The sequence below is a fragment of the Protopterus annectens genome, chromosome 4.part1 (assembly GCF_019279795.1).
Source record: "Protopterus annectens isolate FY-2018-M chromosome 4.part1, PAN1.0, whole genome shotgun sequence".
Taxonomy (NCBI): Eukaryota; Metazoa; Chordata; order Ceratodontiformes; family Protopteridae; genus Protopterus; species Protopterus annectens.
In genome coordinates this window covers 3525946-3551003 of record NC_056734.1, presented here as the reverse complement: position 1 = coordinate 3551003, position 25058 = coordinate 3525946, and the positions used below count along the sequence as shown (strand labels likewise).

At 43.7% G+C, this 25058-nt stretch overlaps 1 protein-coding gene across 1 annotated transcript in view; it reads right to left on the bottom strand.

Moving 5' to 3' along the window:
• NMD3 (NMD3 ribosome export adaptor) overlaps positions 1-25058 on the bottom strand; it is a 761058-nt gene that overhangs the window by 142628 nt on the left and 593372 nt on the right. The gene's annotated exons all lie outside the window — the stretch shown is intronic.

Here is a 25058-nt window from a genome sequence, read left to right as displayed (position 1 = left end):
TCAGGCTTTGTGCCCACTGAATGGCGCACAGCGACGGTTATCCCACTCCACAAAGGGGGAGCCACCACGGACCCCGGGAACTACAGCCCCATTAGCCTAACGAGCCTGGTCTGCAAGGCCATGGAACGTATCATCATGGAACTTATAAACAAAGACACTGGTAATCTCCAAACTTTGGACCCCACCCAGTTCAGGTTTGTAAAAGGCAGATCATGTCTCCTAAACCTGACAGACTTCTTTGAAGCAGTCACCAAAGCTGTAGATGAGGGTAAGGTGGTTCACACAGTCTATCTAGATCTCGCCAAGGCTTTTGACACCATTCTCAACTCTGGAATTATAGATAAACACACTAAACTAGGTATAAATCCCTATGTCACAAGATGGGTCGCCAACTGCCTCACTGACAGAACCCAAACTTTGAAAATAGCAGACTCCAAATCCGACTTCAGACCAGTGACAAGTGGAGTACCACAGGGTTCAGTCCTGGGTCCTCACTTGTTTTGTATCTACTTCTCTGAAGTACAGGCTAACACAGAAGGTCTTTGGCTAACGAAGTTCGCAGAAGACTGCAAACTAGGAGCCATAATCAAAACTCCTAACAATGTGGACATCCTACAAAAGGGCCTCACTGAGATGCCTGGTGTCAAGGCCTTGGCCTCAAGCTCAATGCCAAAAAGCTCATTGTCATCCCCTTTGGTAAAAACTCTGTACCCATGAACTACCACATAGGTGGTAGTCTAACACTGAAAGTGTGATAAGAGACCTTGGGACACAGGCGGACAGTAGTCTCTCCTTTGATAATCACATCACCACAGTAGTCAAGAAATCATTCTACGTGGCACACCTCATCACAAAAGGTTTCTCATCCAGAAAAAAAGAAAGAGGTCATTGTTCCCCTCTACTAGTCACTCATTAAACCCATTATAGAGTACAATGCCCCTTTTGGTATGTACCTCACAAGACATCTACAACAATTGGAAAGGCTGCAGAAATACCCCACAAAGAGGATTACCAGCCTCAAACAGATGCCCTATGCAGACAGTTTAAAAAAACTCCAGCTTTACTCCGTCGCATATCGCCTACTCAGAGGTGATCTCTGCCTAACATACAAAGCTATGTCAAACCCAGAGCTGTTGGATATGTTCCACTTAAAGAAATCTCAATCCCTCCGAGCTACATGCTCTAGGGACCTAAACCATGTCACCACAATAAACAGAACATGGTGGAGGGATAGATTCCTGTCCCAGAGACTTCTCATACTCTGGAGCAAAACTACCTATCTATATCAAAACAAAGCTCCTCATTAGCACTCCAAGAAAAATTTTGATGATTGGATGGGAAATAGGAAATTCACCCAGGGGATTACCTCTGTGGCTCTGCTCAATGGGGGAACAGGAAAACAATTTTCTTGGGTGGCGAAAGCCAGGGTACCTTTTTGGCTACGCTTGTATAGGCCCTAGGGTCAACAGCCTAGTACCTACCTATGATCACGCACTGATTTTACACTTAACACACAAAAATAACTACAGCCCTTAAGTGTCCACATTTGTACTCCAACAGACACATTTCTACAATCACATCTCCATCATTCATGCAAAACACTATTATTCTCCAAATTGCTCCTTGACAAGTTGCAGAAAGAAAATTTGGTGCTTAGTTGTCCAAGATCACAACTTTAAAGACAGGAGACAGTATTTATGTATGCTTGGAAAGAAAACAGTATACATATTTTGCAAAAAGCATCTAACCTCATGACCACACAGTTAAACAAATTGTTGTAAGGCTGTCATTTTACAACCTCTACTGATTTTCTGGCTATCTTACTACTGGGAAATGGCCTCTCTCATGTCAATCCACTCTACGTGAGATTTGCCTTCATTACTGCAGTATCTCAAGGGTTAATCCATGATCCTCTACTGTTTCCCCATTTATACCAACAAAACTTATCAGCATTTAGTATGTTGTTAACTACTCCATTTTGTCATCATCTGAAATAAACTCTTCAAACAGCTACGGCTAGGAAGCAGCTTTGTCAAATTATGGAATATAAACAATTGTCCAGTACTTAACTCATTCCCTCCAGTTCAGCTCTTTTGAGTGTGTACCTTTAAATCCTAGTGGGTGTGGCTTGAGGTCAAATTTCAATACAATTATGCCTGCCATCATTTATGCTTCAAATTTCAATACAATTATGCCTGCCATCATTTATGCTTCAAGATAAAATATTCTGACATCTTGTATGTTGCATGGTTTTGGAATTACTGCTAATAAGAACAAGCAATGTTTGATGTCTAGAGGCGCAGTAGGAGGTAACTGCAGAAACACTTGGAGGCACACTCAGTTGTAAAAAATGAGAACATTTACTAAACAGGCTTCCTACCAAACTGTACAATCTCGGCAACCATACAGAAATTAAGAAAAAAAACATTGACTGCTGATAATGACCTCACTAGGCACATAGAAAATGCTATCAAAGAAACAAAAGGGCAGCCTTACAAAATCCTTCCTTTCCTTTCTAATGAAAGGAAAACTTGTCTAGTTCAATCTACTACCCATTACTGTACAGCAATATCAATATGGATTACGTGTCTAAATACCTCACTTGTAAATTTACCTGCTCATAAACGTATTGTAAACTTACTGCAAAGTTAATCTTGGCTACAAATCCCTGTAATGCACTAACATTCAGTGGATGACAATCAACCACAGAACAATCAAATGAGCAACATTTTACAGTCAACCTTCTACACCTTATTAACAAATACCCTCATCTGACTAATTTAGTACCATAGCACAGGACTACAATCATGACATCAAACTAAAACCTCTTAAATATTCTAAAAATATATATCAAAACTTGGAGTTGCCTCCCCTATTTTATTTCTTTCTGCCAAACAGAATAGTCTTTAATCTCTCAGGATAGCAGACTCATTTCAGTCCAGTCTCTTACTTATGCAATATTTCCCACAAACTAAAGAAGGTCTTAGCTGCAGGCAACCAGCTTAATGTTTCAAACTACCTGACCCAGAACAGTGTCCCTTGCAATTACCAAAACTTCATAGACGTCTCTCCATTTGCCCCATTCCACACCATTTTCCTCCTTCAAAGCCAAGACCAGCAGCAGGATTGAATACGCTGTGTAGACTTCGCATGAAGCCTATATGGGGTTTATGTGATTGCGTTGTGAACAGTAGCATTAATTACATATTCATACCACGCACCATGTTTAAAAGTACACAAAGCTTGGTTTCATGGCAGGCAAAGTGTTGGCGGCCAAGAAACTAGGTAGTGCAACACAGACAGCGAACCTGTTTTCCTTATGGCAATCTAGGTTAGTAGGATTGCATGGGATGCCACAAAGATTGCTAGGGTTTATCATATAGTAATGTAGAGAATAGTGTGAAAACCTATTCCAGCCACTCCGTACAAAAGTTGGGTAAATTATCTGTAAGGGTACATGGACTTGAAATTTAAAACAGTTAAAGGAAGTGTTTGTATTGCATAGGGACACACAGATGAATTGTAGGAATGAACACAGGGAAAGAGGACAGGAGAAATGTAATGCAGAGTAGATGCGGGCAGTAAATGGAAAACAGTTGTAGCAGGAGCACTAGTCACATATCGACATGGTACAGTATGGACTTCACAGTCAAAATGTACATTACGTAACTGTCAGACAAGGTGACATAACAATGGAGAAGACATGTCTTTGTCAGATAAGCTTCCTGACAAACAATGGAGAGGACATCTGTCAGGGATGTAATATACAATGGAGCTGAGTGCATATTGGGAAGCTATGCAAACTGATGTGCTGAACACGAGTGTAATGTCAGCAGAGGCCTCCAAAAATTGGGACACAGTTACAGGCCTATGGACAACAGTAAAGGAAGCATGCAATCATGGGCAATATCAGAATAATACCACCTATAATACCATGTCTCTGACACAACATACATTATTCTGAGTGATCACAAATGTTTCTGCATCAACACATTTGTACAACTATTGTGAAAAGATAGAAATCTATGAGGGTAATCAAGCACACCGTCCTGATACTAAAATCTGCTGGAGGTGTTATGAGGGATACTGCTTTACCTGTATGTGACATGATGATAATTCCAGGCTAGCTGACTGATGTGCATGCCATATATATGGCACAATCCACACTTGTCATGAATGTAACCCACGCCATCATTGTTGTCAAAAAGTTATGTATGTACTGTGTGCATCACCATAACAGGTATCACACATGCGTCTGGTATACCACCCTGATGGGTATTCCGCACCATCATACAGTAATATTTATGCAAAAGAATACCTAGCTATGGCCAATAAGATGTGTGGAAGCTCAGTGTGGCAAAGGTGTTACACTTCAGTTACACGTCACTGGTAGATGTGTACTGAGGTACATGAAAGAAGGCTGTGATCTATGGAGGTGTTATGGCCTTTGATGTGGATTTCCTGCACATACTCAGTAGCTGTGTTCCATTTTATTTTTATTTATTTTTTTATTTAACATTTGTTGACCGGGAAAGTCCGACTAGGTTCCACAGATCCTGTTTTCAGCGGAGGCCCGGGGAGAAATGCTCCAGACGCATGTCTTTAGTTACATGCAAGGGGGTACCCATTACTGTGGCCAAATACTGGTGGAAGATCCGAAACCCTATCAGTTTAGTGAATGGCATTTTCAGTACACTTGCATCGAATATGTTGTTAGTTGAACTGTTCATTCTGAGATCACGGGTACAGTGAGGATCAGGAAATTTGCCCTTTCCCCACTGTAGTGCGATCTGAGAGCTGGTATATATAATTAACAGGGGTTGTGTATGTGTGTGTGGGGGGTGCAGCACCCCACAAGTGGTATTCGATGAATGGCATTTCCAATGAAATGCCGTTCGTTGAAGTGTCACTTCGATAAAGTGATACAGACCCGGGAGTTCCAAACACCATCTACCCCAGGACACAGGTCACATATCAACTGGTCTGCTTATAAGATGCAATGTCTACATTATCCTTGGTTTATGCATTTGTTTTCATAATGAAGCAAAAACATGGGGGAGATTTGTTACATCTCATGTGGTGTCATGATTGTGGCAGCAATCTTTGACGTGTGTTGACACTGTCTGCATAATACTAATATGACAGTTGGATTCAATGGTTGCTCTCAAATCTGTAGTCCTCCACACAGCTATTTGGCCACAGAATGGGTATGTCAATCTTGATGTTTGTGACAAATAATGGACAGGAAAGGGCCTAGCAGACAACTCAGATGTACAGACCTGATCACTGGACCAGAGATGTATGTCACTTCACACATTTCAACATATTTAGATGCCATGTATGCGATCCAGTGGTCTACCCACTTGGTGATATAGTTGTTTATGGTCATATCAAACAGTGCTGAGTGAACACCTAGGTGTGGATTTGCATCAAATGTTTTGGCCTGGTCAAATTCCACAGGAAGAAAGTGTTCTCATCATGCATGCCCTCAATGACCTCTGTCAGGACATCTAACACATGTAAAACACATGAATTTAGCATTAACAACTCACATAACCCAGAGGCTCCCTTCACTCTGGAATAAAATCCCAGTCCAGGTTAGGCAGAGTCCCTCATTGACTCTCTTCAAGTGGAATCTTGATGAGTGGATGGGGGATCGTAGGTTTACCCCGGGTATCACTTCTGTGTCACTGTTCGACAGAGGCACAGTATACTAACCTCGAAAAAGGACATAGCAAAATTAATTTAAAATGGGTGGCGAAAGCCAAACACACTCTGGCTAGGCTTATAAATGCCCTAGGGCAGATAGCCTAGTATGAACCTATGAACATCTGTTGCACACAACCAGGATATTACTAGTGCCCACAAAGAAAAAGTCCCAGACTTCTCACCAAGAAAATGCAGGCCCGACAAAGCATGCCATGATACACGTGGATAGACTGAAAGCCCTGCACAGTAATCAGTACAGTATAGGAAAAAGGTGACTTGTATCTGGCCTACAGGCCAGTCTCTGACCCTGTCCTGATGGGAATACTGCACATCTGCAAATCAGGTATAGCTGATATCAGCAGTGTCTGGTGAGGAGAAAATGCTAACAACAGTGTCCCACATGCGGATACAAAATGCTCCCTCTAATGTCTCTCACACACACACTCACGTGCGCACACACTCGTGCCCCTGCGCGCGCGCGCACACACACTCGCGCGCGCGCACACACACTCGCGCGCACACACACACTCGCGCGCACACACACACTCGCGCGCGCACACACACTCGCGCGCACACACACTCGCGCGCACACACACTCGCGCGCACACACACACACACACACACACACTCGCACACACACACTCGCGCACACACACACACTCGCGCACACACACACACTCGCGCACACACACACACTCGCGCACACACACACACTCGCGCACACACACACACTCGCGCGCACACACACACACACGCGCTCACGCACACACACGCGCTCACGCACACACACACACTCGTGCTCGTGCACACACACCAGTTGACTGCAGTGAGATCAGAACACCTACCAAAGGACACACACTGGAGAACTTAGTGCTTTAAACAACGGCTACTGCACAAATCTGACTTTTACAAAGCTGCAGAACAACTTATAGTGGATGATATCAGCAGTGGATGCTGGAGTGAAGATGTTGGCAGAACATGAAATGGATGTGTAGGCATATGCAAGTAGACAATTGCCAATCCATGGGACTGGCGTGGTAACTGTAGGACACACACAACACATACACACACCTTCCAGTTGACTGTATAAAGACTGGAGAACACAGTACTTGCAAGCATCATAGCATAAGTTTTACAAGGCTGCAGAAAACTCACGGTGGACGACATCTGCAGTGGATGCTAGAGAAAAGATATTGGGAGGCCTGCATGAAACTGATCTGTAGCCATGTTCAACTGTCAAGATATTTCAACTTCTTGCATGTTACCAGACTGATAAGTGTGCAATGTGTATTATGTGGTGGTTGTGTTCCAATGTGCAGGTATACTTTAAGAGAGAGCTTTAAAAACTATATGCAAAGAGGTGTCCACATTACTCCAAGTATTTGAAAATTTGAATGTGCACTGTCATTCTAAAGATGTGCATGGTATATCATACAAAATTTCTTATGAGATTATGTAGTGTAATTGATATCTTTTTCTGAACACGTACTGACAAACCAGGCTGTAGTGCATGGGGGGAGGTAATAATATGGCTGTATTGTAAATATGTGAGATATTCTTAGATAGGGCCTTACATTTCTACATGTAGTTTCATGGCATGAAGACTAAACGGACAGTAAACAGAACTAATACATGCTATTTACTTTGCATAGCGCACCGCCAAGTGAGTTTGTGTGATGGTTGGCAAAGTGTTTTCTCATGCGAGATGCATATTTCTACTGCTTTCCTTGTTTGTGCATAATTAAGCAGTGCGCAAACATGAGGCTCATTGCTAAAATTATGAGTTAGTACTGAGTGTATGAAATACACCTGCCACTTAGCTGACTCTGTGGCAGCAGGTGTAAATTTATTGACACTCCTTTTTCACCCCAGATGATAGAGGGTTCGAATCCAGGTGTATGTAATACTTTTAAATAAGTAGTGATAATGCAGTAAAATTTTATTCTACCTTCACCATGTTAGTGTATTCTGACGTAGTGCAGCTTATTTAAGCGGCACTGCATGGAGCTAACTGCTCACCGTTGTTTGGCATTGGTGTGTGATTCCAAACTCCGTGCAAACATAAGTCAAAAAGTGAAGGGCTCCATTGTTTTTGTTTTTGATGACTGTGTATTGCATGTGATTCTATTATTTGGTAAGATTATAAATGTTAAAATGTGGTAGATGGTAAAGTGGTGAAATCGTGGGGGGGGGGTAAGCAGGAGGAAAGAACAAAGGGAAAGCAATATAGGAAAGTGCAGGATGGAGGTAGGAAAGAAACTTAGTTATCCATTTCTTCAATAGTGTAAAATGAAAACATGTACAGAATATTAGTAGAATCTGGACGGTCACCTCCACAAAGAGGGGTGACAACACAATTGTGTTGCGCAGCCAATTGGACCAAATCAAGTGTGCCAAGAAGATGTGTGCGACATGGAGAACTATGTATGGGATGATATTTTTTTGGGGACAAGTGCCCATTCTTTTTTTGATTTTTGCTTCAGTAAGGGAGGAATGCTAGGTAATGGACGTTGGCATTTCTGGGTCAGAAAAGTTGGAAAGGAGAGGAAGCAAATACAAACAAACAAGAAAATAGACAGGGACAGTGAGGGATGCAAAAAGCTGTGGGACACAATGAGTGGGGTGAGGATGAGAACAATGCAAGCTCGTGCCCTCCAAACATGGGGACAGTGAGAATCTGGTCCTCACCTGCAGGACTGTCATCACTGTCCCCTTACTCCTCTGGCTGCTGCAGTACCTGATGTCTTCGCCTTCTATGGACCATGAGGGACAGCAGCCTCTCCAACTGGTGTAAGCATACACCAAAGGTGCAGTGCATGATCCTATGCATCGACCCTGACCATTTCCTGGCAGGTGATGAAATCCTCACCTCTGCCAGTACACCTGGAGGGTACCACAGCTCTAGCTGCCAGGGTAGTGTTACCTAAGGGTGCAGGTAGTGCAGGGACAGCAGAGGCAGTAACTGCCAGGATGGGTCCCAGATATGCTGGGCGATGAATGACATGGAGGCATTTTGACATACAACAGAAAATAAAAGAGAGAGATCAGGGTTGCGGGGAGAGAAAAAAAAAAAAGAGATAAAATTACTACCATCATATTTATCTGAGGTATTATATTGAAGTACATGTCCTAACAACTACAAACTAAAATTATGGACTGTTCAAAGTACTCCTTGCAATGTGCATATATTGCACACATGCTTGGTCCAATTATACAGATTACAGTTAACAGCAGAGCCTTTATGCCACTTGTATAGAGTTTAATTTATGTGATATTATTAAATAAATGCAGTACTGTATATTTGTTACTCGTGGTACCTTAACCCACAACCTCTGACTACAGTCTTGCACTTCACTCCTAAAGCTGATTTGTGCTACAGACTTATGCATGCTCACTTTGCTACTACTGTATAGAAAAAAAAAAACTATCTTTAACTTTTAAAAGCTACAATAATACTTCTCTTGTGCTGCATACCTACCACTTGCGTCCCTCAGTCTCTCCAAGCAATCAGCATGAGCCTACTGATTCAACTTAATTTCACAATTGGCTATGAAATGAAAAGAAAACAAAAGAGCTTTATGCATACCAGCCTTGCCTATATTTAGCTTTCAATCCATTATAAATCATTTCTATTAGCATACTTATGCAACTGTGGGATGTCACTAGTCTGACACTCATCCAACCACTGGTTGAGCATATCCTTCTTGCACATTTTTATGTCACTGAAGTGGTGCCTAACACTGCTCTCCAGAGAGTGGGATGCCAGTTGCACTGGATACAGCCTTGGTCAGACTATTCCAAGCCTCAGACTTGTACTAGGAGCTGGAACAGTTCTCCTGCAGGAGCCTTTGGCTGTGGCGCTTTACCAGGAGTCCAATAATAATGTGGACTCCTGAACACCCCAATTCTGTGAACTAAGGTGGGCCCCTTCCTCTCTAATGCCACACATCTAATCCCAAAAGTAGACCAAAGGCAACTAATGTTTTCCCACCAATTCCCATTATTGCACTTACTGGTAGCACGCAAACCTGCAAAACGATGCCAACCACGTTTGTGGTGATGTTAAGGACATTTTATTTTGTTGGTAGATGAAAGTAATGGCATTTCTGAGCCAAGAAGATAAGGTCATTTTGGAAACAGGCTTACCCAGCCTGAGTCCCGCAAATGCTACAAGCAATTGATCCATCTTCCTAAGAGAGTTTGTTATGTCCAAGTAAAAACGAAGTTGCCTATGAACATTAAAGGTATGTAGAAGGTACTCCCCTTTATTGGGATGATGGGGAAAGAAAATGGGTAGGTCAATAGATTGGTTGATGGAAAACCCAGAAATGACCTTGGGCAAAAAGGAGGGATAAGTACAGAGAGAAACTCTATCCTTGTGGAAAAATCAAATACGGTTTCTTGACACTCAAGGCCTGCAACTCAGAAACTCTTCTCACTGAGATGAGGGCTACTAGGAGCAGGGTTTTCCAGGACAAAAAATTCATATCGCATGAATCAGAAGGCTCGAAAGGAGGACTTGTTAATTTGTGAATCACCAACGTCAAGTCTCAAGGTTCTGTAGGGGGCTTGACAGGAGGTTTAATATGTAATACTCCTTTCATGATGGTTTTGCACAGTTGGTGGGACATAACTGACGGTCGATTCCATTGTGAAAATTTACGGTAGCTGCTAGATGCACTGTAATCATTGATGCTGAAGCCTCAGCGTGTAACAGAGTAGTGAGATATTCTAGGATCTTTTGAATAGGCATAGAGATAGGAGTCATGTTTTGTTCTTTGGCCCATATAGAGAACCTAATCCACTTACTGAAAATTTTTTTTCTGGTGGATGGTTTGTGCAAAGCCAGGAAGATCTCGCGAACAGGGGATGAAATATCAGGTAGCCTGGCCATCAAAGGAAATGGAGAAACCAAGCTGTGAGCTTGATGCTGTGGAGATTGGGGTGAATCAATCCCCGAGGATGAGTCAGAAGTCCTTGAGACTGATCCAGGATCCATGGGCTGTGGATCAGGTGAGGCCATAGGAAAGGGAACCAGACTTGATGGGGCCAATAAGGGGCAATGAGGATCACTTTGCTTCTCAAAGTTTGAGCTTTCCTGTAGAAATTTTGGGATGAGAAGAAATGGGGGAAAGGCATACAGTAGACCTGGGTGCCAATCTTGAGTCAGAGCATCCATCTGTGACTCACCTTGAGGGGGGATCAGGGCAAAGTAACTTCTGCATTTGTTGTTTAGGGGTGAAGCAAACGGGTCACAGTAAGGCCTGCCCCAGCAACAGCAGATTTGAGCCGCTATAATTGGGTTGTGGGACCATTCGCGAGGCATCAATATGTTCCTGCTCAGATTTTCTGCAACGAGATTGGAGCTCCAGGGGAATGCGTATTGCTATGAGAAAGCGGTTGGAAGCCATCGCCCAATGCCATATTCTCATGGCTTCCTGACACAGGGGGTAAAGACCTGGTTCCGTCTTGTTTGTTGATGTACCAGACAACTGACACGTCCGACTGAATTGCAATGGTCCCGGAAAGAAGGGATGTGTGGAACGCTTGCAACGTTAAAAGAACTGCCCTCAATTCCATGACATTTATGTGCAAATTGGCCTCTATGGGGGACCAAGTGCCTTGGACCGTCCTTCCCTGGAAATGCCCTCCCCCACCCTAACAGGGAAGCGTCTGTGGTCACTGTGGCCCTGGGATGGGGGAGACAGAACGGTCAACACCGAAGATTTGTTTCTGGCTTCATCCACCATAGCATTTCTTTCTTGCGAAGGTTTGTAAGGTGTATCACGTGGGTCGAGTGGGTGGGTTAAGACTGACCATTGTGATGAAAGGAGCCACTGTAATAGTCTCATGTGCAACCTCGACAGGGGTACTAGGGTAATGGCTGCACCCATAGAGCCTAATAGTTGAAGTACAAGGTGTGCAAGGTACAAATGTCGGTGGGAGGAGGACTTGAATCTGGTTTCTTATTTTTGAAAGCCTGTGAGGAGGAAGGGAAGCTTGGCAGGACGTTGTGTCGAAGATGGTGCCAGTGAATTCGTGTTCTTGTTGGAGATGTGTTTGACTTCTCCATATTGATCGTGATACACTCAAGGCCTTGCTCTTCATCTAGGTAAGAGAGACTGAGAATGAGAATGTTTCTGGTCATGGTGGTGAGGAGCCAATTGATTGTGATACACTCAAGGCCTTGCTCTTCATCTAGGTAAGAGAGACTGAGAATGAGAATGTTTCTGGTCATGGTGGTGAGGAGCCAATCGTCTAGATAGGGAAAACACCTGGAATCCTTGTAGTCGGAGATGAGCTACTACGACTGCCATACATCTGGAAAACACTCTGGGGGCTGTCGAGAAACCAAAAGGCAATATCCTGAACTGGTAGTGATTGGCTCCCAGCCGGAAGCGAAGAAATCTCCGTGAGCATTTGTCCATCTTTATGTGGTAATACGCATCCTGAAGATCTATACAGCACACATCCAGTTGTCTTTCCCCAGAAAGGGGAGGATGGACTGCACTGTGACCATATGAAATTTTTGAGGTTTGATGAATTTGCTTAGTAGGCTGAGATCCAGTATTGGTCTCCAGTCCCCTGTCTTTTTTGGCACTAAAAGCACCCAGAGTAAAACCCGCATACTATTTGGTCTGGTGGGACTGGTTGGATGACTCTCTTTTTCTTAGCAGCTTTTTGATTTCCGAGGCTGCAGCAGCCCTCTGACCAGGTGGAACATCGGGGATTCGTTTGACGGGTCTGGGAGTGGGATTGAATGGGATAGGATAGCCTTTGGATATTATTTTCTGCACCCATGAATCTGTAGTTGCCAGGCTTGTTGATGCAGAGAAAATCGTCCCCCGACTGCTTCCAGAGGAAAGCAATCGGGCCGCTGCTCAGGAACGCTGGAAGTGTCTGCCAGAGAACGAGTCCTAGGTGCTCTGGTTGTGTGGACCCCCTCTGCCCTGAAAGGGAAGCCTTCCAGATGAGTTGCCCCCTCTTCCCCGGCGGGGGAGGAACACTCGTCACGAGGGTCATGAAAAGATCTCTGGGACTTCTTGAACCACAGTTTTCCTCCCTTCTGCTTCCTAGAGTAGGATCTCTGGGGGGGTGGGGTGGAAAAACGTATGCCCACGTCAGACAAGGTCTTTCAGTCTTTCTCACTGCGTGATAGTGTGTCCCTTTCCTTTGGGCCAAAGAGGGAAGATTTGTCAACAGGTGCGCGGACAAAGGAAGATTTGAAAGGGTCTGCGAAGTCACACAAATGCATCCAAGCATGCAGTCTCATGACTATGCCTGATGCGGCTGCTCAGGTTGCTCCCTCAGTGGAGTGAAAAATCAAGCGCATCGAGGAGTTTGAGATGGATTCTAGGGTAGCTAGCTGTGACACCAGGCAACAGTATCACTTATCTGCTCAGGCAGTACCCCCGCCAAAGAGGCAGACATTTCTGAAATTACGTCTCTTTGGAGGCGAGTAAAGTGTGCCAGGTAATTCAGCAACTGAATGGCAAAGGTCCACTTTCCCAGTCTGTCCATAGCCCGATACTCTCTGTTCGGGGGATGAACAGTGGAACTATCTTCTGCCAGTTCCCTTTTAGTGGCTGCCGCCATGACCACGGAATCTACTACCAGCTGCTTGGACCAGTTGGGTTGGTCTTCAGGTGTGGACAAAATTTTATCAAGCCTCTGGGGGATAGGTTCTATGTTGTCCGGGGCCTTCCAGGACATATGCAGGTTGGGTCACCCAGGAAGTAGATGGTTGGGCACGGAAAGCCTGCAAGAACACAGATTCCTCTGAAGGGTTGGAGGATTCCCAAACGCCCCTCTGAGGATCTTGAGAATGTTTCCAAATGAGACGTCTTCCGTGGGAGACCGTGGGGACCCTTCTTCCTCATTGTAATCAGTGTCTTCGGTGATGGATTCCTCAGGGGAATTGAGATGCTTTCTCTTGCAAACTTTTTTTCGGGGTGGACCCCCAGTGGGGTCTTCTGAAGAGGACTCTGGAGAAAGGGTTGCTTCGAGGGGAGGTCTTGCAGCTCCCGTGCCAGAGATCCCACAGTAGGGGGTTGGGGAAGCTGCTGCACGCTAGAAGGGGGGGGGGGTTCTGGTTCCGATGTCAATGGTGCCAAATGACAGCCTGTAGAAATGAGGACCCTCTCCATCACTTGGAAAGCAGGCCCACCGGAAGAGGGATGGGAGCCAGGAACAAAGAAGGACGACCTCGGAACCGGGGTCACACCCCGCCCCGATGAGCCCACCTCTGGGTGAGGAGCTCCAAGAGGACCTGTAGCTGCTGGAGCTAGAACTGTAGATGGCGCCATAGAAAAAAATTGGCGCTGAACTAGGAGTCATGGAGCAGACTGTCCAATCACTGCTCAGGGTGTGGCAGTTCTGAAGGAGCCGTGGCACCAACTGTAATCAGACCCAACAGGGAAGCCTCCACTGTCGGAGCCGAGACAGTGCACCAGGATGGACATCAGTACCAAAATCTCAGAAACCTGGGAGAAAGTCCGGAGGAAGATAAACATGTTTATATGCTGGGAGAGCTTCCATTCCAAGAGGGAGGCAAGACCCTAGTCTGGGTCGGTAAGCCTCTAGATGTCAAAAGCTGGTCCACAACCCTCACTATCCTGTTCCGAGAGACTCCTGGTGGATCTGATGGATGCCACCAATGGAGATTCAGGTCTTTCGATAAAAGGGCTAAATTGCTGCCACAAAAAAGGGTTGTAAGATGGGGAATACCTTGTTTTGGCAAGGTGCTCAATCTTTGGGACTGCAGATGTCATTATAGGTGGAGCAGAGTAAGACATCAGTACCATGGCCCGTGATGGCACCGATGCTAGTACAGGAGTAGTAGCATGTGATAAGATCAAGGTCGGCACTGAGGGAAAAGACAGAGCTGATGCAGAAGCAGTCTGTGCCGACGGTGCCGAAGTAGTCTGGTGTTGACTCTGTTCCAAAGAGGATGGAGATGCCGGTACAGAGTGACTCCGTTTTTCTTTATGTTTTTCCTTATGTTTCTTAATATCCTTATGATTAGGAGGTGGTGAAACCTCTGTCCCAGAAAGATCCTCCGAGAAGGGTGTTTTTAACATACCCTTCAAGATGAGTTTGTTCTTGCGTTCAGCTAACATACGGTTGCTGAAGCCAGAACAGATATCATAAGACACATTAATATGGCCAACGCCCAAACAATAAACGCATCGGGTGAGACCATCTGAGTCAGGCATCTTACACCCGCACTTATCACACTGCTTAAAACCCAGTTTAGTTTTATCGGACATCATGAAAAACACACAGAAAACTAAATTACCAAAATCACCACTTAAACAGTAGAGTTATAGTAAATAGATTATTGTTTTTTTAAACAAACAGAAAGAAACAGTACCAACAATGGTACTAAAAAATGGCCGACCAAAGTTAGGAGAGAGGGACAGTACCAACGATGGTACAAAAGGAACTACCAAAGGTAGAGGGTAGTTTTTTGGTAAGAAAGTACAAGGAATTAAAGACTAAGAGAAAGGCTTGAGAGAAAAAGCTGACTACAGGGTAATTATATAGATAAACCACAAAAAACACTACACTTAGATTGAGAGAAAGGCTTGGCACGTCTGACGAGGAATGTGGCAAACGAGATCTGGAGAGACTATGAGAGGGGCATTGTGGTTAGGACTTAGCTGAGAGTTTTTGGCTGGCGCAAGATTGGTTAAATCAGCTCTCACATTCACTGTGTTTCTCTGTTTCCCTCGTTTGCGCTAAGCCACACACCAGACAAAAACTAGCATTTTTAAAAATAAAAAAAGGCAAAATTAGCTGAAATGAAGAAAAGGAATCTATGAAATAAACACTACAAAACATTTTGGTACACACAAAATATTTTTATACAGGTCTGGATTTGCCCTCTCACTCTAATGAACCTTCAAAACTCAGTAAGGGTGTCTTATCACACTTTGCCACAGGAAACTGAAATCATTTGCACACAATCAACTACATAGTCATCCACAGTACTAGCAAGCCATATGACAGTTTGTATAGGTGAAGTGCACTGAGTGAACATACAACCATTTATGACTATTACTTGCAAAAATGCAGCTCTGTCTCATCTCTCTGTTGCTCATTCTTATCTTATCGGAGCAGCAATCCGAGACATGCAGTCTGCAAGGCATTCTATATCACTGTCCTTAAAATGTATGTATTAGGATATTACATGGCAATAGTATACTGCTGCAAACAAATGAAGGGGAGGTTGGGTGTTACTGAACAGAAACTGAAATGTGTGCTGCTTACTTAACATTTAAAACCTTGATACAATTACTTCTACACTTTATAAGTTTAACCTGGCTGACATACTCACTGGAGGGTAGGGCAGGCTGGATTGCTGCTGTTTTCTCCTTCTCCCAACGAATAATCATTCACAGCTGCAATCCATTATCAACAAACACTGAGGGAGTGCCACCATTACGTTTACATGTTACACAGACCAAAGTAATTGGGATTCAGCAATTCTAATGAGTTCACATCTCATTTGCATCTTCACCATGCTCACAGCCCTAAATCTACACCATAAAAAGGGAACCATGTAGGTAGGGAAGCTTAAGTTGAGGAAGCTTGTTTATGTGGATAACACAGAAGAGGATATTACTGTGGGATATAGCTGCACAGAAGACTACTAACATTGATCAGGTATTCTTGCACTTTTCAGCTATATACTGCAAATGCTGAAATGTCATTAATATATATACACACACACAAATATATGTATATATGCATTAGCAAATGCTACTTTTATCTTTATGGATTTCTTAGAAGTGTACTGATGGCATGGGCATGCTGTCAGGGTATTTCACTTTCTCAGATGCACAGCTTTATTAACTGTCATCACAAGTGCTAATGTTACAACTGTTTTTCTCTGTACACTCTTCTATTGTTATTTCCGTGAAATACATGTTCTATATTATCAATGACACAGGGGTAACAGCATTCAAGGATGGACCATACACACCTCTAGGAGAGTGCTGGCCACAGGCAGACATAACTGGCAATAGCTTAAAATGGAATGTTCTGCGTTAAATCTGTACATATGTTTCAGGAACAGTTTATTTGATAACACTATTAGCATTTCATTGATGGTTTGTTAGCAAAATGTGTCATTTGCCGTTTTTTTTTTTCTTTTTTGGTACAAACAAGATTTTTGCTATTGTTACACTCCTTGGTTTGAATCCAACCTTGCTTTGTAAGTGACTGTAATATGTTATCAACCACGCAACTCCTCTTTTTTTTTACATTTGAATATCTTGACTGTTTTATGTTTCTCCAGTGGATAATAATGATGTAATGTTACATCAAAACAGGACTTTTGGTTATGTGATACTTATGTGTATTATCCTCCTGTTGTTTTAGGTCACCAAGAACTATGGCACCCAGGAGTCCCAATCCCCAAAACCCCCCCTTCAGTGACCCTGAGAATGAGGTCACTGTGGAAGCTTTTAGGTAACACTGTGCCTTTCTGCTTGACAGGGGACATGGAGATATGTCAAGCAGAATGCAAATTTGGCAGCAGATAGTTGTTGATATAAGTGCAGTAGGTGGCCACGGCAGAGCATATGATCAGGTGCGCTACAGGGCCACTAAAATGACTTCATCTGGATGGAGGACAGCAGCTGTAGTGGCCCATGAACGGAAGGGTACCGGAGGCGGGTGAGCTACAGTCTCACCATTAACAGCAAACAAAGAGCTCCTTCCACTGCCAGGCATGGAGACAACTCAAAGGAAAGTGCATAACAGCAGGTCATAGACGTTGGTATTTCAAGGAGAACAAGCATGTCCCAGGAGGAACTTCCAGGGTAGGCTTATCTATCTCAGTTGTTAAAGACTTCTTGTATAGTACAATACTGACAGCAATACTTAAGTTCTGTTTAATGTTAAATTCGTTAGGGGGATAGCTGCAGACTGATATAGTTAACACATTCTGATTGATTACACGTCGGCTTAGGGTGCACTTGTCATCCAAGTTCTTGTTAAAAGTAGCATTAATGGACATGAAAGGCAAAAGGTTTTAACCCCTTGTATTACTGTTAATTGTGATGATGTTGTCCTTACCTTTTGCTTAACTTCTTCCAGGACCATCATCCATAGGAAGCATAGCATCATCTGCACATGGTAAGCCAAATATTTTTTGTCAGTTTTAATGAGCAGTTCAAATATTTACTTTATCCATGTCTGTGATCTGGGTGACAGGACTGTTGTGTACATTGCTGTACTGTCTGTAGTAATGGCATCACTGTTTGTCTGTTAGGATACATTTGACTATAGTAGTGAAGCTATTAATTTCTTTCCTGTGTGTTACTTACTATCATAGGTGATCCTGACAGTGGAAGTGTAGGACTCTTACCATCTGATGTCAGAGTATATCGGCAGACTCTGATGATGATGGTAGCCAAACAGAGGCACATTGGGGGGTGCAAAGGATGAATCTGACACTGAGGTTGACATCCAGCCTTCCCCTTTAATTCCATTGGACACAGCCAGTAGGCCTACGTCAACCTGTTCCAGTGAGCCCTCAGCCCTCACGTATTGGACAGGTGGAGGGTGAGACACTCGATCAGAGAAGCGTGTTGAGTGCCTGTTGACTCTGACCGTAGTGAAAGTGTGGGCGAGGTGCCAGGCAGGAGGGTTTTAGTGGTGCTCGGAGGAGGCCTGTCCATCCTCCACCTGATCCAGGTGCATCTTCCCATGCCACTCTATGTACGCTTAGGGCTGTCATGAAGGAGCAGGCACATTCCTATAGGTCCTCCATAGTAATGCTTAGGGGGTTTTAGATGTGGCACAGGCTGACAAGCATGACTGCCTACACAGTGTTGCTGATTCAATGGATTGGATGAATGAAACATTGGAACAGGCTGTGTCTATGACAGAATGTCTGCTGGGAGTGGGACGGAATCTTAGTGGGAGCAGGTCTGCCACATCATCTGCTGTTAGCCAATGTGGCCGTGCCCAATCATGCTCCCATAGTGTCACTACTTCCACTGCTCAGTCAGTGGTTGAGGTGTCCACACCCAGATGTTGTAGGTGATGGGGTCATGGTCCTGGGCTCCCTCATGAGGGGAGCTCATCCAGCAGACATCAGTCATGTTCAGATAGCAATACTGCATCTGACCATGGGAGTGGACATGTCACTGCAACTCCTGGCAGAGCCAATTCTCGTGGATGGGTACGACAATGGTGAACTACCACCTCTAACACGCATGGCTCACATCTGTCTGACATACCAAGATGCACAGCTAGCACAGAGCTTGGGTGTGATCCTACAGACACACACACCAATTTCACCTGGAGGACCCAGACAGACAGACACACACACCAGTTACATGGCTCAGCCTTGAAGCTTAAAGCTCATTTTGTCTCAATGGCCATTTGTTACTTTATCCAAAATTTCTACCTGCTTCTCTTTCTTACACACACAACAGACCTTTTGTGCCAACCTGGGCTTCCTGCCCTCCCCTCTCCATACCTGTGCATGTGACTGTGCCAGATTCTTGTTTTCTACCTTTTGGGATACAGAACTTTTGTGTCTGATGCTCAGCATGCACAGCTGACTTGGTGCTTAGCATTATATGCATATGCGATGTTGCTTTGGTAATTGTATTTTTGATATATTTTAATCTTAGAAAGTTAAACAGTTGATAGAATCAAACTTTTTTTGCATTAGTATTTTTGATATAATCTTCTGAGGGTTGTGATGTCTGAAACTGAAATGTGTCTCATTACTTTCTAACTTCTCTCTCCATTACAAAAGTATGATGCCAAACTGAGCAGATTTGGTGACCATCAGTACTTCTGAGCGGTATGAATGTGTGGATCTTTGATGCCTGAGGTCTACTACTTGATAGAGGACACATGTATTCACATATGTCTCTGCTGTTGCATGTTAGTGTCATTCTGTACAAATCACCCACTTTTTAGTTGCTTACATTACCAAGTAACAACATGCAAGAATATGCCATTCATTCATATTATTACACAATACACTCCAGTTTCAACATTAATCTTGTAAATTCAGCAGTTGAACAGTTTTAGTTCAGGGTAGACCCTTGTCTGATGCTAGCAGTACACAGCCATTATATGGGTAAGTTTGTGAGTGTTGCCTGGCATCAATATTACTACATGTATGTGCATAGGAAAAAGGTTTTAGCCTATTAGATGGCGAGTGTACTATGACTTGCCTCTTAGCCAATAAGAAGGTATACTGAACATGCCTATGTCTACCTACACCCACAGCAGCTGCTGGTTCCCAACTCTGCCTCCTCAGTTGCATGTGGCTGTGGTGACCTTGCCATTGATGGTGGGATGTGTGCCCGTTCCCCTTGCTGATCCTGCTGAAGCTTTTTCAGGATGATGTTGTGTAGTATGGCACAGACGGTGAATATTTCAGTACATGTACGTGGAATGTACTTAAGGGTTCCCCCAGATGTATCTAGGCATCAGAACCGAGACTTCAGCAGCCTAAACACATGCTCTATGATATTTCTGGTTTCAACGTGTGCCTTATGGCGTTCTTCACTGGGTGTGTGTGCATTTTTGATGGGTGTCATCAGCCACAGTTCCAGTGCATAACCTGCATGCCCCAGTAAATGACCCTGTGGGATATTACCCCTAGTGAACATCTGATACAGTTGGGAGATGTGCCAGATATGAGTCGTGGTAACTGCCTGGGTTGCCAGCACACACATTCAAGATGATTCCCATGGACTTACACATGACTTAGCAGTTAACAGAGTGGAAGCCCTTTCTATTTACATAGAGCCCTCCCTCTTCCCTGGGTGGTGCCTTAACTTCAATATGTGTACACCAGTACTTCAGGGTAGTGTTTTACAGGGTAGACCTCCTGCATATTTGTGCCCCCCCCAGGGGTATGGGGAAAATATATGTGGTCACTGGCATGTTGGAGCATAGCATTCAGGAATTAATGGAGGATCCTGGCTGCTGATGCCTGTGACACCGTCAGCATGTCCCCTTGTTTGTCTATGAAAGGTTCCTGCAGCAAAAAGTCTAAGTGCTATACATACCTTTGTTCCCACTGGTATGGGTTCCCCTCAGTTTGCCTTGGTCTGAGTGGATGATGACAGATGTTGCAGAGTTCCTGCAGTGTCACTATCCACCCTGTAGCGCTCTACAATTTCCACCTCATGCAGACTGTGATAAGTTAAATGGGGTCTGAAAAACTCTTCTTGGCCATGGTCTATTAGCAGCAGCACAGACTTCAGCCTGTTGCACATACACATGAATTAAAGCAACAGCAGCCCTTAACATTCTATGTATGCTCTTTTCTGTTGTTGTATTCCAATATGTTCTGGAACTCGGAGGGAAAACCAGCACGGAGTCAACATGGTTGCTTTATAGCCTGTTGAATAGCTCCTCCATCTTGGATCGGTTAAGCACACAGTTCAGCTGCTTATGCTGCAATTAGCATGCCACAGTGTCTACTGTGGTTGCACAGCTCTACACATCATATACAGCCACTTACTGAATACAAAACAGTGCGCTACCATGTGCGCGTCAAACTGTGCACATGGTCTTAATGGACAGTGTAGTGTTTATAGAATCAGCCTGCAGATTTTTTTCCCCTTTTATGTCTTTTACCATTTTGTCTTTCCTTCCTCTCCTTTAAACCTTATCAATTTTCCAACTAGCAACATCTTAAGTTTTACCTTTTTGTACATGACATTTTACTTCATCGGCAAATTCAAAGAACTCCTGCCATATCTGCATGCAAATTAGCAATCATAGTGTCTTACGAAACATGTGACATGTCCAAACAACTTCTAGAGCACGAAGACACAACTATATCAACAGTCAGACATTTTAATAACTTACCATATGGGGTCTCATGCATGTGTCAAATGATACCTTTTCTAATTTCTCAAAAACATCCTTCTACTGTTGTCAGACAACTTTTAGGCACTGTATATGTACTGCTTTATATTATTTTTATTTTACTCCGTTTAACTTAATGATGTTACAGTGGCCTGCAATGCAAGAACTAAAATAATGTTAGTTTTATAAATTTACCTTATTTTTTTCCTCATTTTTTTGGTGGTGGGGGCCTTCCCTTTCCATGCTTCCCATGAAAATGGCTCTGCCTCGTAGAGATCATTTTAACTAGCTAGCTAACTCACTAAAATATCTGGGCTTCTCGCACTTTTTTCCCCACAACAAAGGAATGTTTTTTTGTATGCTTTTTGCTTGTGTCTACTGACCATCAAGCCTTTCCTACTGCTCCTGAGCCCATTTATTGCCCTGTACTGGTTATCCCAAGCATAAACTATACAACAGAATAAAGAAACTGTTGCAGAAGAGAGGAAAATCCCAGGAGGCAAAGAAAAACCCTTACCAGCCTCAGTAAGAAGCTGAGATCCCTCATAAAATCCTTCAAAGCTAGTTACGAAAATAAAATTGCCAAAGATTCCAAAGACAACCACAAGGCATTCTATAGTTATGTCAAGAATCTAAATGGCAATGCTCAGATATGCTCGGAGCTACAACAGAATTACATTAAATATACTAATCCCAAGGATATTGCCAATATCCTGGCAGATCGATTTTGTGCCAACTTCACCCATCTCTCACCCCTTAAAGGGCCCATCTCAATACCAAAAGATTGCCAAATTCTAGTAATCATGGCCACACAGGTAGAAACCGCACTCTCCAAAGCTAAGAATATTGCCTCCATGGGACCAGATGACATCCTGGGCTGTGTACTACATGAACTACAAAATTAACTGGCACCTCACTTAAGTGTCATGTTTAATCATAGCCTCACCTCAGGCTTCATACCCACTGAGTGGCGCACAGCCACAATTATCCCACTCCACAAGGGGGGATCAACCTTGGATCCCTGGAACTACCGTCCCATCAGTCTGACGAGCCTGATCTGCAAGGGCATGGAACGCATTATCATGGAACTTATAAACAAAGACATTGGCAACCTTCAAACACTGGACCCCACCCAGTTTGTGTTTGTGAAGGGCTGATCTTGTTTCCTGAACCTGACTGACTTCTTCGAATCAGTCTCCAGAGCGGTGGACGAGGGTAAGGCGGTCCACACAGCCTATCTGGACCTCACCAAGGCCTTTGACACCATCCCCCACTCTGGAATCATAGTTAAACTTACTAAGCTGGGCATAACTTCCTACATCACTCGATGGGTTGACAACTGGCTTACTGAAAGAACCCACACTGTAAAAGTAGCCGACTCAAATTCCAGCTCCAGACAAGTGACAAGCGGAGTACCTCAGGGTTCAGTCTTGGGACCGCTCTTGTTTAGCATCTACTTCTCTGGAGTACAGGCCAAAACTAAGGGACTCTAGCTAACAAAGTTCGCAGATGACTGCAAACTGGGAGCCATTACTGAATCCCCAAATGATGTGGATATTCTACAAAAGGGCCTTACAGAAACAGATGCTTGGTGCCACAGCCATGGGCTCAATCTTAATGCCAAGAAATGTATAGTTATCCCCTTTGGGAAAAAACATGTACCCATGAATTACCACATAGGTGGCAGTACACTAAACACCGAAAATGTGATGGGAGACTTAGGGACACAAGTGGACAGTGGTCTCACCTTTGATCATAACATCGCCACAACAGTCAGAAAATCCTTCTGTGTGGCACACGTCACCACTAACGGCTTTTCATCCAGAAAAAAGGAGGTCACTGTCCCACTGTACTCATCCCTCATTAGACCCATTATAGAGTACAATGCCCTGTTTGGTATGTACAAGACATCTGCAACAGCTGGAAAGGCCGCAGAAATACCTCACTAAAAGAATCACAGGCCTAAAGCAGATGCCCTATACTGACAGTCTAAAAAAAACTCCAGCTATATTCTTTGACATATCATCTACTCAGAGGCGATCTCTGCTTAACATACAAGGTCATGTCAAACCCTGAGCTGTTGGACATGTTCCACTTAAAGAAATCTCAATCCCTCAGAGCCACATGCCCCAGGGATCTAAACCTTTTCATCACAATGAACAAAACATGCTGGAGGGATAGGTTCCTGACCCAGAGACTCCCCATACTCTAGGATAGGACTGTCCATACATGTCAAGCAGAGTGCCTCCTTGGCCCTCTTCAAAAGGAACCTTGACGATTGGATGGGAGATAAGAAATTCACCCCGGGGATCACGTCAGTCGCCCTGCTAGACAGGGTCCAGGGAAGTAAATATTGTGGGAAGAAATATCCTGGGAATTGTTAAGGCTAGGCTTGTATAGGCCCTAGGGTCGATAACCTAGTACCAACCTATGAACCTATAAGAGGAGGCAGACAACCAGAGGGACTGCAACTCAGGCAGCTAAGGTGGTGGTGTGTACAGTCTCCAGCATTTCTGCAATGAGAACATTTCTGGTGTGACCCTTACCATGCTCTACTAGTGACAGGCATGAGCATCTGCTTCACCAAAGGATCTCCTATGTCCTTCCCATGCATGTGTGTTACCACCCAGATACTAATAAAAGCAACAATCACTGGCTTAAAAAGGTTACTCTTACTTTCCTGGTACTGCCTGTTTTCAATACTGTGTAAGCATATGTTATGGTGATAACTGTCCGATCAAAACCATCCACATGGGCATGATGTCACTGACCACTCACTCTCATTCTTTCCTGCCCAACCCATATAGTACCCAAACCTCTATTTAACCACAAGTCATCTGGGTTGGAGTCAGGGCTTCATCCCTCTAATTAAGACCCAAGTATCAATTCAAAGTGAGTTGGCATTATCTGCTTTCTTTACTACACAGTTTTTCAATAATCTACTGTTACATGCATTTGTCTTCTATGAATCAATGGACATTTAGTATGCAAAGCCATTTGCATGTCATTTTCCACTTTTTTTAGATGTTTGCTATACAATAAATCCCAAAGTATGCTGTTGGATCCTGCCTGGAACCTTAAATATGTGCATGAAAGACTAGAGTATAAGCTCTTTAAACCTATGATTTGATTTCTTGCGATCACTCTCCTCTTGTTTTAGAACTGTTTTCCTGGTGGATTTTATACTTCTGTGGCATTAGAAACCTTACTGCATTTATAATATTAATTACTTCGATACTGCATTGGGCATTATTTTGTGCAAGTTTTTTTAATAGCTACTTTACCAATACACCAGCACTCTGCCATCCCAAGCTTAAAAATGGAAAATATTTTGATTAAAACATTTATCTGACAATCAAGAAATGGTAAACAAAACAAAAACATCCCAAAGTAAATGCGAATGAATGAGAATTCAAGTGGTAAAGGAAAACAACCATAAGTAATGCAAGCTGGCAACAACATAAATTAGGTAAATAAAACATGGTTAGAGT